The 17801-nt window shown below is 36.3% G+C and overlaps 1 long non-coding RNA gene across 1 annotated transcript in view; it reads right to left on the reverse strand.

Moving 5' to 3' along the window:
- Positions 1-832: 832 nt before the first annotated feature.
- The window catches only part of LOC306639301, a 71083-nt gene continuing 54114 nt past the window's right edge, over positions 833-17801 (reverse strand). Inside the window, exons 2-3 of the long non-coding RNA XR_013757606.1 lie at positions 17553-17627; positions 833-1123 (exon numbers count right to left, since the gene is read on the reverse strand). This is a non-coding gene — a long non-coding RNA (uncharacterized lncRNA). The remainder of the gene's footprint in view (positions 1124-17552; positions 17628-17801) is intronic.

Below are 17801 nucleotides of genomic sequence, written 5' to 3' on the forward strand. Positions count from 1 at the left end.
AATTCATATAGACTGAAAATAAGCAAAATAATACACTGTAAAGATTGCTGAAGAATTATATTTGTTGAAAAATCAAAATATCTTCACAAATTTAGATCTTTAATTTTTACTCAGGATGTTTGGACTTTGTAGAAATTATGACCATAAGAGATCTGTCAATTGCATATGAAGAAAATTTGATTTGAACAGAAATTTTTATCTTTGTAAAATTTATTTGAAAAAAGGATTTATCCAGATGAAAACAATATCAGTAGAGTAAAACAAAATTTTGAAACATTTGAGATATAGCTTCAGATTTAACTCTGAATAGCAAATTGATAAAGGAACTAAATTGTGTGTGTGTGTGTGTGTGTGTGTGTGTGTGTGTGAGAGAGAGAGAGAGAGAGAGGGGAGGACCCCAGGGATGTTGAATCCAGGGATGCTCTATGACCGAGCTATGTACCCAACCCTTTGCATTTTTAAAATTTTGAAACAAGTTCTTGCTAAATTGCTCTGGGTGACTGTGGATTTGTTATCCTCCTGCCCCAACTTCATGAATTGCTAGGATTATAGGAGTATGGCATCAAATTAACTTAATGCCATTTACTCCAGGAAATATATTTTTAATTATCAATGTTGATATGTGTAAATACAGTGTGAAAATACACTTTGTCTAGAAACAAGCAGAGACTGACATCTGAGGTATTTGTGTCAAACACACTTCCTTGTGGAGTGAGCAGAGCTAACTCATGTAAACTGAGAGTCCAGACATCTTCTACACACTTTATTCCGACTCAGCTGAAACTTCTTTCATGTCCTCTCATGTTTGTCACCACAGCCATTAATAGTGTCATTCTACCTTCACAGATCCTATCCCCAGAAACATCCTTAAATGCCAAACTTTCTAGTATATTTAAGTCCTCTCTCTCTCTCAAACACACATACACACACACTCACATATAAACGTGGTGGTTGAAGTGGTAAACAAAGCAGCCTTCTGAGAAGTGTGGTGATTATTTATTCCTGGAAGGGGAACCTCGCTTGGTGGGTCTCACACTCCATGACTCCAGTTGGCTCCACCCTTCTCCAGTTTTGTACAGGAGTCTCTTGGACTGGGAAAGACTAGGCGATTCATGGTGAATGGCTAAACAAATAGAGAGGGAATAAGATAGAAACATTCAGTGTTTTTCCGGGACTTTCTTGAAAAAGCAAATTATCATAGTGAGTTACTCTTAATCAGTCCTGAAGGCAATTTAAAGACAAAAGACATTTTCCTTTGCTGCCTTCCATCTTTCTTCTCAAAGCCCTCTGTCCTTTCTGTTCCTAAGCTGCCAGGATCTCACACAGTATGCTACCCTTGTCCCAGCATCCTACCCAGACCTGTCTGCACCAGCAACGTACAAATAAATGCTACTCGCTACATTCCCATTTCTTAGATTTATTCCTTATGTAATTCCCAGAGGGCCATTCAAAGCATTTTAATTCTGATTTATGATCACCTCTAGATTTAGATGTATTTTACAGTTTTAATGCGCTACTTCTCCCAAATGTGTTTGCATTTCTACAGAAGACTCCAAGGAGTCTTACTAACTTGATTTTAAATTAATGCACTAAAAATTTATTTTTTGGGTATTTGTTTTAATGACATACTAATGATATTTGTGAGTTATATGAGGCAGGAAATGATTGATAAGTTTGAATGATAAAAGATCTAAAAAAATAACTCTGTCAGGAAAGAGCAAATAAGTATGTCTACATGTATCTGAACATATTTTATAGACAGAGAAGAGAGAGCAAAATTCCTTAAATCATATCAACCAACCAAGCAACCAAGAAAATACTTAATTTCAGGTGGAAGATTGCTGATCTAAATGTTAAGGGTAAAACAACAAAAATTCTAGAATACCTCTGTAGCTTTAGAATAGGCCAATATTTCTTAAGTATGACATAATTGTTAAACATAAAGATAAAAGTGATGACCATAGATAAATTGAGAATTCAGTTTGTGAAAATACATAAATGGCTGGGGGTACAACTCAGTTGTAGAGTACATGTGTAGCATATGTGACCCCTGAGTTCAATCCTCAGTGGCAAAACAACAGCATCAAATATAAGTGAAATTATAATCCATGGTGTGGGAGAAAGTACTTACAATAAACATATTTAAAAAGGGATTCCTATCTGAATTATATAAACAACTCCAACAAAGCAACAAGAAAACGACAAATCACTTAATAGGAAAATGTTCAAAAGACTTGAATAGACACTTCATAAAAGAGGACATCAAGAGCCACCATGTGTCTTACCTGAATTACTCCTTCGAGCTTCTTGATTAGCTTCTAGCTTCTACCACACAACCCCTCCTGCCCCATTGGATGCAGTCAGATCATGTCACTCCCCCTCCCTGCTTGCCTTCTCCTACTACCAAACAAAAGCCAAAGTTCTTAGGATAGCTGACAAGGCCCTATTTGATCCACCCACCCAACAAGTCCGCATTATCTCCAAAGCTCTAAATACTTAGTGGGAACTTTTCTGATAATTCCATTTAACCTTTTTTTTTTTTTTTTTTTTTTGGTCTGGTTCTTTCTACTTTTCCACTCTATTCCATATTTCTCCAAAACACTTACCATCTGTATCATGCTATATATTTACTTACTGACTTGGGTTTAGAGTGGATCCCCCACCCAATAAAATATGAAAGACAAGTGAAGAGAAGTTACCAATAATAATCATGTCAATAAATTATTCAGCTTAATAAATTGAAACCACAATGTGATGTCCCTTAAGCTGCAAAAACTACAGGGAGTAAAAAGTAATACATTGAATGTGGCAAAAAGTTAGAGCAACTGGAATATGAAATACTAGTGATGGGAGATTAATTGACTTAATCACATGAGAAATCTGTACGGCAGTATATAGTAATACTAAACAGATATGTAACCAAATACTCAGTGATACCATTTGTAACTATATACCCAAGAGAAATGCACACTCACGTTCACCAAACAGGTGCTAGAATCTTCAGAATAGCATTATTCATAATAGCCGAAGCTGGAAATTACCCAGATGCCAATCAATAGTAGGATGGATAAATAAACTTTAATATATTTCATACTATTTGCTCTGTAACAAATGTCATAAACATAATATTGAACAAAAAACTGACTGAGCTAGTAAATACTTATAATTCCACATGTAGGTCCAAAAGCGAGCAAAACTAATCTTAGAAGTCATAATGGAGATTACCCGTGGGAAGACAGGTGACGTCTGGAAGAGAGTACAAGGGAGGGCTCTTCGTGTGCTGCAAATATTCTGCTCTTTGACATCTGTTCTGGATGCACAGGCATAACTGGTAAAAATTACCTAGTTGAAACATTTGAGATCTGTTAATTCATCTTTCTGCATTTGTTTTCAATAATAACGTTTATAAATAGTAAAATAAAATATAAAAATATAAAGTCCTTAGGAGCAAAATCTAATGGCAAACTGGAGAGGTGTTGACTCGATAGTGACACATGGAAAAAGAACTACAGTTCTTCTACTTTTCTTTTACAGCTCTTTTACATAATCTCTAACAGATTATGATCTCAATCTAAGTCAAGGTTGGAATGCAGATGCCAAAATTACTGAAGAAAAACAATCGTTTGCTAATACAAGAATTAAATATATTGAGTACGTAAAAGTACTTCAGGGATCATTTAACCCCACCCTTTCATTTCACTGTGAAACTGTGAAGGCCCAGAGAGGTCTTGGCTCAATCAATTTTAGATGGATTTTTAGAAGGAGTGAGAACTGAGCATCACACTTTCTGACTTCCTCACTCAAAGCACATTTCCAAACCTTGCTGGGCATAAAAATCTACTTTGGAATTTTGGGAATCCCTAAGAAAATTCACTGTCAGTTGGTTCTAGCACAACAAATTGGATACTATGGCTCTGGTCTACTCCAGATGTCTGTGCCAGGAAAGAAAATATGATGGCTTTGTTCTACCCATCCCTTCATTATGCTGATTGATTAATCAGGTTTAGTTTCCACTCCTTACAGGGTGGATTGCTGGCCAGTGATGAGGAAAAATGACAAACACAAAATACCAAATTTCTGGTCACAGTGAACCCCACCTTCTAAATATTTAATACTTTTAAATAATATTCCAAATGAAAAATGTACATATTTAAATATTTTAAAAATGATACAAACTTCATCATAAGCCAGAAAAACACTAAAATGCATAGAAATAAGTTTGATTTTTATGGGACGATGGTATTTAAAACAACCCATGCACTGAATGGGTCAAAAACCAAAATCACTGAACCAGGTCTCAGTGGTAAGAGAGCGAAGGCCTAGCCCAGAGTTGACACGAACACCTGTCACTGAAGTGGTGGTCTCCTGGCTCAGGCACTGGGCCTGCTACTCCAGTCATTTCACAGAAGAGAAGACAAATTCATTACTGATGAAGGTGGCTAAGGAACCAACAGGGCAAGGAGGGGAAGAGTAAGTATCCAGAGAAGGTGCAGGGGAAACTTTTCCTTACACAAGATGAGCTTCCATGGAGAAAAGGACAGCCAAACAAAACCAATTATGTCAGTAAGAAATTTACTTCAGAAAACATGAATGGAATAGAAAAATTGTAAAAGGACATTGAAATCTTTAGGATACTTTAAAAGAAAAATGGGGGTAATCTATAACAAATAAGAATATGGAACAAAACAGGTGGGCACTAAAAATAGATATAAAAACTAATGTGAAATCTTAAAAATGAAAAATATATTAATTAAAATAAAAACTCAGTAGAGGGAATGAAATCTAAACTGGACACAGGATGAAAAGAGAATTAGTGAATTAAAAGAATGGATTATTTAGAAAATAATACTGGGATAACTGGCTATGTATATATATAATATATATTTTATGCATATATTGTACATAATATAGATGTGTAAATTATCAACCACTTTGGAAAGCAGTATGGAGAGTCCTCAAAAGACTAGGAATGGAAACACTATGTGGCCCATCTATTCAACTCCTTAGTATTTATCTCAAAGAACCAACATCAGCAAACTATATGATACATGAATCCAATATTATAGAAGCACAATTCACAGTAGCCAAGTTATGGAAACAGCTGAGGTGTCTGTCACAAGTGGACAAAGAAAATGTGGTATATGTACACAATGGAACTTTATTCAGCCGTAAAGAAGAAAGAAATTATGTCATTTGCTGGTAACTGAATGAATTAGCGAACATCACACTAAGTGAAATAAACCAGACTCAGAAAGTAAAGGGTCAAATGTTGCCTCTCATATGTGGAATCTAGAGAGAGAGAAAATAAAGGAATTGAAAAAAAAAAAAAAAAAAGAGGAGCTTATGAAAATAGAAGGGAGACCAATGAGAGCAGAGGAAGAGGATTGAGGGGGAGGGAAAGGGTGTGAGGATGTACTAGGGAAAGAAATGTACCAATGTATGCTGTTTCCATGTACAATTATACCACAATGAATTCAACCCTCATATACAATTATAATGCATTAATTTATAATACTTATTATAGAAGACTGATCAGTAGAATAGAGCAAGTAGGTCAGTGGGAGTTGGGAGGGGAGGAAATAGAAATGTGCTAGGGAATGAGATTGATCAATTTATGTTATGTGTATGTACAAACATGGAATGATGAAGTCCACTTTTATGTATAATTATAGTGCACCAATTAAAAAATTAGGACAAGAATAGGTCAATACTTCTTAATTTTACATGGAATATGTAATAGTTCAGAATTTGAACTCACAATGACAACACTTTATCTCCTAAAAAATTTTCAGACTTATAAAACAGTTGAGTTCAATTGATGAATTACTAAGATTGAAAGGCAGTCCAATATTCTAGAAACATAAAGATATTTGTTTTCATAACTCTGAGTTGCTAAGAGGTTATACATATAAAATATCCCATTCCTTGAACATCCATTTAATCCTGTCTAAGACAAAGATTTAAGTGTATATATAACAGAAAATTTTGCTTTTGTAGTTAAAAATATTTCTTTGATGTATGCATCATATATTCTTTCATGTTAGGAATATAATTTTGTTCTTGTAAAAATGGTTCATGCTTACTGTAAAAAATAAAATACACAAAAATGCAGTATATAAAAAATGAAGCTGGAAGAACTGGCTATCCATATATACAATATATTTTTGTGCATATATTGTATGTATAAATTGATTTATATAGCTATCACATATTATAAATAAATTAAATTTTAATGGAAAAATGGAAAACTATTAAGAGAAAATATAGGTGCATATCTTTTAGATTTCCAAGTAGGGAATGATTTATTATACAAGACACAAAATGTCAGAGTTATAAAGAAAAGACTGATGAACCTGGACATTTTATACTTAAAACTTATGCATGAATAAGGGTATATCAACAAAATTAAAGGTGACTGATAAGAAATAAGTTCAGTGTGTATAATTCTAGTATATAGTCAAAATATAAAGAGCTATATAAATAATAAAGAAAAATATTAAAGAATGTAATATTAAATGGACAATGTATCTCCGTGTGTCATTCATGGGAAAAAAAATGAAATTGAAAACTGAATTGCAAAACACATTTGAAAATATGTTCAAATATGCAAATAATCAGAGATATTTAAAGACCACAATATTTAGTTAAGAAGGCAGGGAAATAGAAATATATTGAGAGTGTGAATAGTGGAAGCATGGTGAAAATCAATAGCAATAACACAGAATGACCGACATCTTTGATCTAGCCATCCAAGGTGAGAATGTGTGTACATGTGTGTTTGCTCTAGAAAAACTCAATGTACACTTACAGAGTAATATATAATGATATGAAGGGTGTCAAATACTACATTACTGTGGTAAAAAGTGGAAATGATACAAATGTCCAGTGAAGTGGATATAGATACACAGACAGATATGCAGATGGACAGACAGATTGTGGTACATTGATATAATGAAATATATTGTGGTTAAAAAGGAGTAAACTATATATGTATTCTCATGAATCTATTTTGAAAATATAATATTGAATGAAAAAGTAAATCTAGGAACTTTATATGTACTTAATTTAAATAATACAAGTCAGGGAATTATATAGCTTTACCAACATACATAAACTTAACACATATATTTCAGATATACAGGTATATATTTTAAGAGTAAATAGTTAGATTGGATACACACCAAATTCTCATCAATGGCTAGCTCTAGAAGGGAAGGGAATGCAATTAGGAGAGCATCATAGTTCTCATCTTTTTTTCTAGAAGATTTTTTCCTTTAAATGAGTTTGGAAAAAATACATTGTTTTTCCATCTTGATGATGAATAAGTGAGCATTTATTAATTAACACTTGTTTTCTTTTTGTTTACTTTTAGTTAAGAAAAAAACAAATAAATCCAAGGAGTTTAGTGGGGACTACAAGGTTTCCAGACCTAGAAAATTTAAGAACTTTAAGAGACGCCATATGTACAAGCAGAACAGTTAATATACTGGAAACAAGAATAGGGATAACAAAGAAGGGATTCCATCAACATAAATTCTTTTGGACACTGGAAAGGCTGTCTGTCACTGACTTGTGTTCTTTGGCCCAAAGGGCTCTAACTAAAACCCACATATGGAGGTTAAAGGAAGGAGATTAGCCTCAAATTAAGAATGAAGCCTCTAACAATTACGACTTTTGAAAAATTATTTGTCATCCCCAGGAGATAGTATACTCCTATCACTGGAGTTGGTCAAGTCTAGTGTGGCTAACACTCGTACAAATATGGCTTGCAGAGTTACTTCCCCATTCCAGAGGTGGAGGTTGGTTTATGGTAAGGATGGCAATAAAGGGTAATACTGTTGACTCTAATAATGAAGCATTTTGCTAGGCATTCAGTCACTACCTCATTTACTCCTTAAAATATTAGTGGAAATTGGTATCATTTTATTGTCCCCAATTACAGATTACATGATTGGTAAGGATTTGGTTCCAGACTGTTCTGACTCCAAGGCAACACTTCATTAAGATTCTTACTACCATTAGCACATCCAGATTTATAAAATAAGAAATTGATTTCTATTTGTAATATTTAAGGCACACCTGGGATAAACATTCTGAAGATGTTTGGATCTATCCAGAGTCCCTGGAGGCAAAAGTGTACTTAATCTCAAAAGTGCCAGTTGAATGATACCACTTCATTTCCTTCAGACTAGGCTCTGTGTGTGTGTGTGTGTGTGTGTGTGTGTGTGTGTGTGTGGTGTGTGTATTTGAGTTTTGTAGTTGTTGTTGTTTAGTTTTGGTTTTGTTTTTTAACCAGGTATTAAACCCAGGAAACCAGGGAAGCTTAACCACTGAGAGATATCCCCAGCCTGTTTTTATTTTTATTTTATTTTTACTTTTTAAAATTTGAGACAGTGTCTCACTAAGTTGCTGAGGGCCTTGCTAAGTTCTGAGGCTGGTTTTGAATTTGGCGATCCTCCTGCCTTAGCCTCCTGAACCGCTGGGATTATAGGTGTGCACCACCGAGACCCACCTCTTAAGTCTAGTTTTAATGCTATTAATGTGACTGACTCTCAAACAAGAAAGTGAAAAATGATGGAGGGGTATGTGCAAAACAAGTAATGAATTACAAAGACCAGCATTTGAGACTTCCAATATCTGTGAATGTGATTCACCAATTAATGACCCAATGACCCTAATGCAAATTTTCAATGTCCCCACTCTAGTCCTTATCACTTGCAAAATCTGTCATCTCTTCTAGCCTCAACCCAACCCTTCCCACACAGCTAACTGCCTGGCATTCATCTTATCTATCATTGGAGAGGAGAGAGGTAGATGAGTCAAATAAGCCAGAACTTTTAAACTGTGGTATGAAAGAAGTGTGGGTGTTTGCAAAACCATGTTTTGCTCACTCTCCCAGACTGGGGGACTTCTTGGGGATGATATGCAATTTGTCCACTTAACCCCATGTGTATGCTGATTAAGAAGGGCACAAATCTGCATTGAGAACAACCACAGAAATGAAAAGTTGTATCCCATTTGTGTACAATGAATCAAAACGCAATCTGTAAAAATAAAAAAAATATAATAATAATTTTTCTTAAAAAAGAAGGGCACTTGCCTAAGGACTATGAGTCAAAGCCAAGGAAATGAATCATAAGAGAATTAACCCCATTTAAGAAAATATCTATCTCTGGACCCTATTGAACACACATATCCCTCAGAGAGAACTGGCTCAAAGTACAAGCTCAAGGGTTAGACCCCAAACTAAAAGTGAAGTGTTTTGTAGAATAAGAGATAAAATGATGGGAAGATGAAATGGCACAATGGTGTGTGTTCAGTGGGGAACCTCTCATTAGTGTTCTGAGGAGTCCACTGGAGGACCAGATAGGACAAAGAACACCATCTCAAGTTAACCAGGAAGAAGGTCCATCTAGCACTGTGCTTCCCTCTCCTCATCTTCCCCATGTCCACAAAGACCAAGAGACTGAGAATGTCAGAGGTCATTCAAATGAAGCCTTAACTTCTCCAAACCTATGTATTTTGTGAGAGCTAAGTATAGATATACATGTGCATGGAAATATAAATGGGATGGGCATTACATCCTTAAATTTTATTTCAAAGAAGTATGCTTCCAGACACTCACCCAAAGAGACCACTTAGCCAGAACCCAGGAAGGGAGTCATGCAGTGTTTAAGGCCATCTGCATCTTTGACCTTTTTCTGTCTGGGACCATGTTTGCTACTATAATTTTCTGAAGAGGCCATTCAGCAGAGATTTATGATGAGCAGAGAGAGTCACCAGGGCAGAGGGGAGCAAGGAGACTTTATATATCTGGCTGACTGGAGAGATGAAAGGAGAGAAGAACTCCTGGCAATAGCCAAGCCTGGAAAAGGGTCATACTCTAATTAATGAACATAAGAGAATCATGAATGCAAATTCTTATTTGAATTTAGTCCCATGTCTTCGGTGCAACTCATCTCTGAAGTCAGGGCCCCAATAAGTGTCATTCGAAACCAGCATCGTGGTATTTGCATTCAGAAGGAAAGTTCTGAGGCCAGACACATACTGTGGCTACCTGAAAAAATTAACTTAACAAGTCTGAAATCCCATTGGAAAAGCTTCCATGTAGATTTCAACCAATACACAGCCTATATATTCAGTCTGTGAAGGGAGAATATTGAGGTTGGAGGAGCATTCGAAGATACTTTTAGGCACTTGTCTCTTAGTATCTCTTAGAACAAGTAAACCTCTTGAGTCTTGATTTTCTCATCTTCAAAACAAACAGTAGTACCTGTTCTATCCATCTTAGTAAGATGGTTATAAGAACCAAATAAGCAAATTGTCTTAGTCTGCTCTAGCTGCTGTAACAAAATCTCATAGACTGAGTAGCTTAGACAAATACATTTATTTCCCATAATCCTGGAGAATGTAAAGTCCAAGACTAAGGTACCAGAGATTGTGTTCCTGATGAGTGAACTCTTGCTGAATTTCAGATGATTATCTTCTTGCTGTGTCTTTAAGTGGCAGAGAGATAGAGAGAGCATGCGCATTTTTCAATTCTTTGTTCTTCTTGTAAGAGCACTAATTCCATCATGCAGTTCCATTCTCCAGATCTTACCTAAACCTAATTGTCTACCAACTGCCCAACCTCCAAATCCCAACATCTTGGCAACCAGGAGTTCAACACATGAATTTGGGAGGGACACAAACACTCATTCTGTGACTGTTATAAAATGAATGTTTTACAAATTACATAGAACTGTGTAAATTCGTACGATATCATTATGATCATTTTACACACATACACACACACACACATACACACACACACTCACACACACACACGTTAAAGCCTTCCACAATATTCTGTTTGTTTTTTCTTTTTTCTTTAAGGATCTTGGAATTATAAGGAAATTTCCGAATGTGTTCTGTAACCCCTGTCCTTACCCCTGCTTTACATAACAGGAAACAGATAAGACCAGGTATAAATTTCACACATTAATTAATCTCTCAAAGGCTCAGTTTCTTCATTTGTAAAACAGAGATTATAATGATAATAATGCCTACTTCATCACAGTTGTAATGAAGTTTAAATCAGATAATGTGTTACATGCATACATTAGTTCATATTAACACAGAGTAAGAGCTTGATAAATATTGTTAGTGTTAAATGCTACTGAATGTTAAATGTTTCTGTCATGTTTTGTTATTATTATTAATCATGGAATTGGGATATGCACCCAAGTCTCTGACATCTGGTGTTCTTCACAAAGAGAAAGTGTTCCAGTCCACAAAGAGAAAGTGTTCCAGTCCTGCAAAGTCAATTAAGTGTAAAGCACAGTTTCTTTATTAATGATAAATCTTATTAGTTTTTTCCATCTCTGTTTGTTGCATCTAAACAATAAAGTTGAGTGCCAGGGAAAACTAGTCCCTACAGGTATCCATCAGGAGGCAGAACAGGACCCAGACTTTAACGCTCAGTAGGTTTCAGCTGAGTCTTTTTGCTAGAAGTACACCTGTACTTTCGGAAAATCAAAAGGAATATAAAGCTTGGTTTGATCATAGGTGAAACTTCTTGTTTTAAACCATAACAGGATCCACTCTTCTGCAGATAACTTGGCCATGAAAGGAGGCTTTTCTTACTTGTTATTTACTTTCCGTACTACATCTGTTTCTTAGTATTTGGAATTGCTACTTACTTTCTTAAAACAACAAACCAAAGCACAAATGCCCCACCAGAGCTGGCAGGATTAATATTCAGTGTTCAAGTACCAAGTTCTCCTGCAGAGGGAGGCGGGTGTTTTTTTCATAACCAGGCTCCTGGCTTAAGTAGGAAAAAAGTTAATGGATTAGCCCTGATGGATGAATGATGCTCTCAGCAGGCACGGGCTCCAAGCCAGAAGTCAGCCCGATGTACAGACAGCAACCATGTCTGGGGGTGCGGGACGGACTGATAATCGGACCGGAAACCCATCAGAGACACCCACCTCCTTACCTCTGGGCCCCATCAAAATTACCTGCCAAAGAGACTCTGCTCCAGACCAGCACCTTGTCAGCCTGTTTTGTAATAGAAAACAGCTGCTCTTGGGAGGTGGAGGTGGGAGGAGTGAAAGAACAGGGGGAAAGCACCATTCATAACTTTTCTGGTTGTGCAGAACTGAAAGTTATAATCACAGGGCAAGAAGGAACGGGAAATTCTAGGGCCCCTGTGGGAATGAAGTTACCCTCCTCCAAGGAGACTGATAGGAAATCAAAGCTACTGAGTTTAAATCACAGATGACTGTTGATCCTCAATAGTGGATTTAGAATAGGATCTGAACTCTGTTTTACAGGATCTCAGGCATGGCAGGAGCAACGTGGTACAGAGTTTTGATCAGGAAATTTGGTGGAGGCAGAAGGAGGGGTCTACATTGTTACTCCCTTATCTTTGTTCCTGTTCTCTAGTGCCTAGAAAGTGCTGACCACTTGGCATGAGCTCAATAAATACACGTTGAATAAATGATTCATGAAATTCATGACCTGCATTTTCTAGGGTGAGACAGAGAGGATATTTAAGCTTAACAGATCAGGATTTGATTCCATATTCTGTCACTTAGCTAGTTCTGCTGTCTTAGGAAATTGTTTTAATATATCTAAACCTTAGTTCACCTATCCAGAAAGGGATGGTTGAACAACTACCTTATATAATTTGACAGATTCAATTAAATGTGATGTTTTCTTAAGTATATGGTGTAAAATGGAGGCTCAGTCAATGACTAAAGGGATTATGGGTTGGGTGGTCATCAGATCACACAATAATGACCTTACTGTATTAATGGACATAGATGATCTTCAGATTTAATCAGAAAGGACAGAAATAATGCCACGAACACAGATGCTATGATTTAGTTAAGTATCCTCAAAGGCCCATGTATTGAAGGCTTGGTCCCCAGCTTGGAGCTGCTGGAAGTTAGTGGAACCTTAAGATGCAGAGCCTAGCAGAAAGTCTTCAAGTCTTTAAAGGCATGCCCGTGAAGGAGATGGTGGGATCCCATTCCTCTTTTTTTCTTTTGCTTCTAGGCCGTGAGGTGAGAATTCTTATTCTATCACTGTGCTTTCACCAAGAGCAACAGGTCCAATCCATAATGGACTGAAACCTCCAAAACTATGAGCCAAAATAAACCTTTCCACTTGATAAGTTGATTATCTCAGGTATTTGTTATAGTATTGGAAAACTAACACAACTAAGAGATGCTTATAACAAAGTGCTTCCTTGCGCACAGTAGCCACTATGGATAACCCTATTATGCTTCAGAGTAGTCCCAGTCATTCATATGTGGAAGGGGTGCCCCCACATCCTTGTGCAAAAAAGTTCTCCAGAAATAGTGGCCCTAAGAGGCCTGGCAAAGCTAGCTAAAATCCGGGAGAAAGATCATCTGAGAAAACAGACACTGGTTATGTGTTTTCTATTAGTGTCATTCTTCCTTTAATTCTGACAAAGGCAATTTAGTTTTCAAATTAGATTTGATTTTCTTTCTTTAAGCAAGAAAATCATCTCTCTGTACAAACATATAAATACATATATGCATGCAGATACACATAAACCCAGAGGAAGAAAGTCTTAGAATAGAAAGGAATTTAAGATCATTCAAATCATAGTTCTGAAAATTCAAGTATATATATATATATATATATATATATATATATATATATATATATTTCACTTTTAACAGGAATGGAAAGCTGTGTGTAAGAACAATCATAAAACAAGAAAGAGGTTTGGAAGCTAGAAACATGATGGTCCTGTCAGAACAGGACATTTAATTCCAGATGATGGTTTACTCCCAAGTTAAAATTCTAGGAATCTCGCCATCCTGGTATTGTCTCAGACGATGCATCATCTCTCTTTCAGGGCTTCTCAGTCCCCACCTGCAGTTCCATGTGGCTTCCTCAGTGGGGATCTGACATGTCATTTTTCTGATGGGATCTCAGGCTTGAGGTGTTTTGGTGGCCGAGATTGAAGAAATTACCAAGGGCATGATTCGGTATTGAGAGACTTAAGCAGGGCTTAATGAAATTCCACCTTCTGATGTGAAAAGGAAAACTTAGAAGTGAATCAGTACTTTGTCCAGAAGACTTTGTATGTATGAAGGACAAAAAGTGAGAAGCACTGCTCTAACTATGTTTGCTTAGGTTCCTCTGGAGCCCAAAAACAACACCCTCAGTTCTGCCTTCCCCTCAAAGCACTAGAATCCGTCTCATCCTCTGAAAGGATCGTGTGGTTTGAAAAAGCTCCCCTCTGTGGTTCTGACCCACCACACCCACCCTGTCCAGGACTGGACTGAGACAGATGGGTCAAAAGTCATATCAAACAGAGGACACAAGGTTTTCCTAGGTCTCACATCATAGACCTTAGGGAAAATCAAGTTTGGAAATATTCAGGGCAGGATGAGAATTCGTGTGAAATATTTTTCATCTACAAAGAAACAACTCTTTCCTCTACCAGTGTCACTTGTTTGTGTCTTCGTTATGGTCATCTGGGTATTCATAAGCAATGTTACCCCTTAACATTTCAATCGTGATGTGGCTTAAAAATTCTTATACTCCCTTGTAATCTTTGTCATCTCCAAACCTCCTATTTGACAATCACAAAGGAAATAGTACTGCAAACTCTTAGTTCTGTTGTGAGGATTCATTTAATTATGTTAATCAAGTATCTAAAATAATAGAAGTTGTTTGATGATTAAAAGCTCTAAGGTTAGTCAGTGTTTTATCACTTTGACCAAAATAGCGAACAATAACAACATAGAGGAGGAAAAGCTTATTTGGACTCACAGCTTCAGAGATTTCAGTCCATGGTCAGCTGACTCCATCTCTCTAGGCCCAAGGTGAGGCAGAACATCATGGCAGAAGGACAAGGTGGAGGAAAGCTGACCAACTCATGGCAGCAGGGAAACAGGGGGCAGGAGGGAATACACGCAAAGATCCAGGGACAAGCTATAATCTTCAAGGGAATGCCCTCAAAGACCTACTTCCTCTAGCCATGCCCCACCTACCCATAGTTATCACCAAGTACAGGTTCACAATACATTTCCAATACCCTGGGAAGCATTCTGCAATTTTATTAATGTTGGCATGATTCTTGGATTCGGTTAAAAGAGTTTAGGAGAAATTCACAAAGTATTCAGTTTCTTTATTCTCCTATTGGAACTTTTCCATTGTCTTCTCCCTATAGTGAATATGATTGCTAGGAAACAGTCCATTGTGAAACATGTCCCCATATTATATTTATTTGCAGGGTCTTCAGCTTTACCCAGGATCTGGTCTTGCTTTCTCTACTGAGGCTAATATAGTGCCAGACTGAGTCCCTAGCTCCTCCTCCCTTCCTCTAAGGAAAACAGAAGGGCAACTCTAAGGAAGATTTTTCTTTGTTAGCTTCTCAGTCTCCGATTTCATTCCTACCATAAATAGCATTGGCTATCTGATGTGGAACTGGCAGGGCAGCCAGTGTGCTCCAATGCACCAATTACTTTAGCTGATTCAGCAAAAACCTTGCCTGTGAATGTGCTTATGCCTGTGTGTATACAGAGTTCAATGCCTGTGTTTTTGTGTGAGCTGGAAAAAGGCTCCCTCTTGAGTTAATGATAAATGAGATTAAGAACACAATTTCAAAGCTGTACTTCATGTGGGGTTTCTCAAGCTATATGTAGCAGATGATAAGTAAAGATGGCTTTTGGAAAATTCACAAGTTTCCAGGGGATCAGGATAATAGTTTTCTCTGATCTAAAAAAAAAAAAAAAAAAAAAAAAAAAAAAAAAAAAAAAAACAGGTGCTAAAGAACATGAAGTCATAGGACAATCAGAAATCCAGACTTTGCACAGTAAATTATATATGGTAAGAGAATGAATAAAAGAATAAACAAATGACAAGATTTTATGTTTAGAATGGCATCAAAGGCCATCTGTGTCTTATGTATAATTTCCACTATGATTGTATTTCCATCATCACTACAACCTACCATTGATTTCTTCAATTTGGTGTTCTTGACTCTGCTTAAACGTTGGGTCTCTCCTATCAAACCAACCAAGTTGTGAAGTTTGTTCAAGAAGGCGAATGAAAGGTGACACATGCTTCATTATAATAAAAGAAGTTAAATGGATTGAGAGGTATTTGGTATTAATATCAAATCAAAGGGCAAAAGGACATTTACATCAGTATGAAAACCTCCCCTCAATGTGAATGCTAATATCTATTTGTGAAGTCAGTCTTGAAGATCTCTAAGCCGATTTGAGTTATTTTATGTTCATCAATCAAGGTATCACAGAAGCACATTTGCGGCAGAAGTGTTTGGTGTAAATTTTACTTTTAATGAACCAACTTTTAGTTTCCCTTAAAATAAAATCCTATACCAAAAATCAAATCCTGTAACACAAATATGTATCTTGGGTGGCCAAACATTTTTATCATTTAGAAATGAAACATCGTGTTACAAAAATAATTGTAATATTTTGACAATTATGTTTTGGTATTGTAATGCTCTGCTACCAGCAGAATTTGGACAGATTTCAGCACATTACATTACATTTCATTATAGTTCATTACATTTAAAAACAAAACAACTAGCCATACCATTTTTCTTATATCAATGTTCAGAGGCCACATGCAATAAACATCATGAACTGATTTATTGAACATTTACAATGTGCAGTAAGTTTATATTTGTCATGTAGTCTTTATCCCTGTAGAATAAGTATATTTCTTTTATTTTAATTTATAGATGAGCAAAGTGAGGTTGCAGAGGTTAGATAAATGAACCCAAGCTGTGTTTTTTGTTAATTGGTTTGTTGGTTGGTTGGTTGGTTTTTAAGCAATATACATAATAAGTGGAAGTTTTGGGGATTGAGCCCAGTTATCCATGTCTCCTCAGGCTGCGATAACCTCTCTGCTAATCTCAGTTGCACAAGTTGGATCCAAAAGTTGGGGTAACACTGAAAGAACTCAGAGATATTATCACATAAGATGCACACATAGAAATCTACACCTATGAATAATTATAGATCAAAGTGCTGTTTGTCAGTATTTTTTCTGAGCGTTTGAAGAAAGTGCCAGGTACCACAATCTTCATCATTCTCCCTCTCCCCATCTCTCTAGTATTTTGTGTTTTGAGGACCATGTGCGGAGCCACACCCCTATATATGGGCCTGGACATAAGACACACAGCCAAACCATGGAGCACAAGGAGTCTGTGTGCCAACTTACCCAGCATTTTACATACTGTCTCAAAGGCCCTGCATATAATTCCTGAAGGTGAATGTGAACAGCTTAGCAAAGTTGAAGTGTGCAAATATAGAGTAAGATCAAATTTGCTTAAAATTCTCTTTCTTTGATCATTTCCTTTTTAAAAATTGTGCTTGAAGTTTTAAAAGAGTTCAAAGCCAGTGTTAAAAAATTCCATACAAGTTTGTATCCAGGATAGGATCAGAGGCATGGCCAAAACATCCAAATGATCCAAAATGTGTCCCATTTGGGTATTCCTTCTCTTCAAATATTTTAACCCTCATATATTTCAGAGGAAAACATTATATACTTACCTCAGCAAAACAATGCTGATCAAAACTTGTGGGGTTTGTAAGTTTCTTCAATAAGTTTTGTTTCAAGCCAAGATGCTACAAAATAAGAAATTATAAAAATTCAGCTTTCCATAGAGGTCATTATTGCCAGATATGTTAAATATCATAGGAAGTGTCCTAAATAATGTTTTACCTTGCTAAAGATGTTCAAATGAATAAAACCTAATACAGAATACCTGAGTATGGCTACTTTTACAGCAGAGGAGAGGG

This window comes from Sciurus vulgaris (genome assembly GCF_902686455.1).
Source record: "Sciurus vulgaris genome assembly, chromosome: 11".
In the NCBI taxonomy this organism is placed as follows: Eukaryota; Metazoa; Chordata; class Mammalia; order Rodentia; family Sciuridae; genus Sciurus; species Sciurus vulgaris.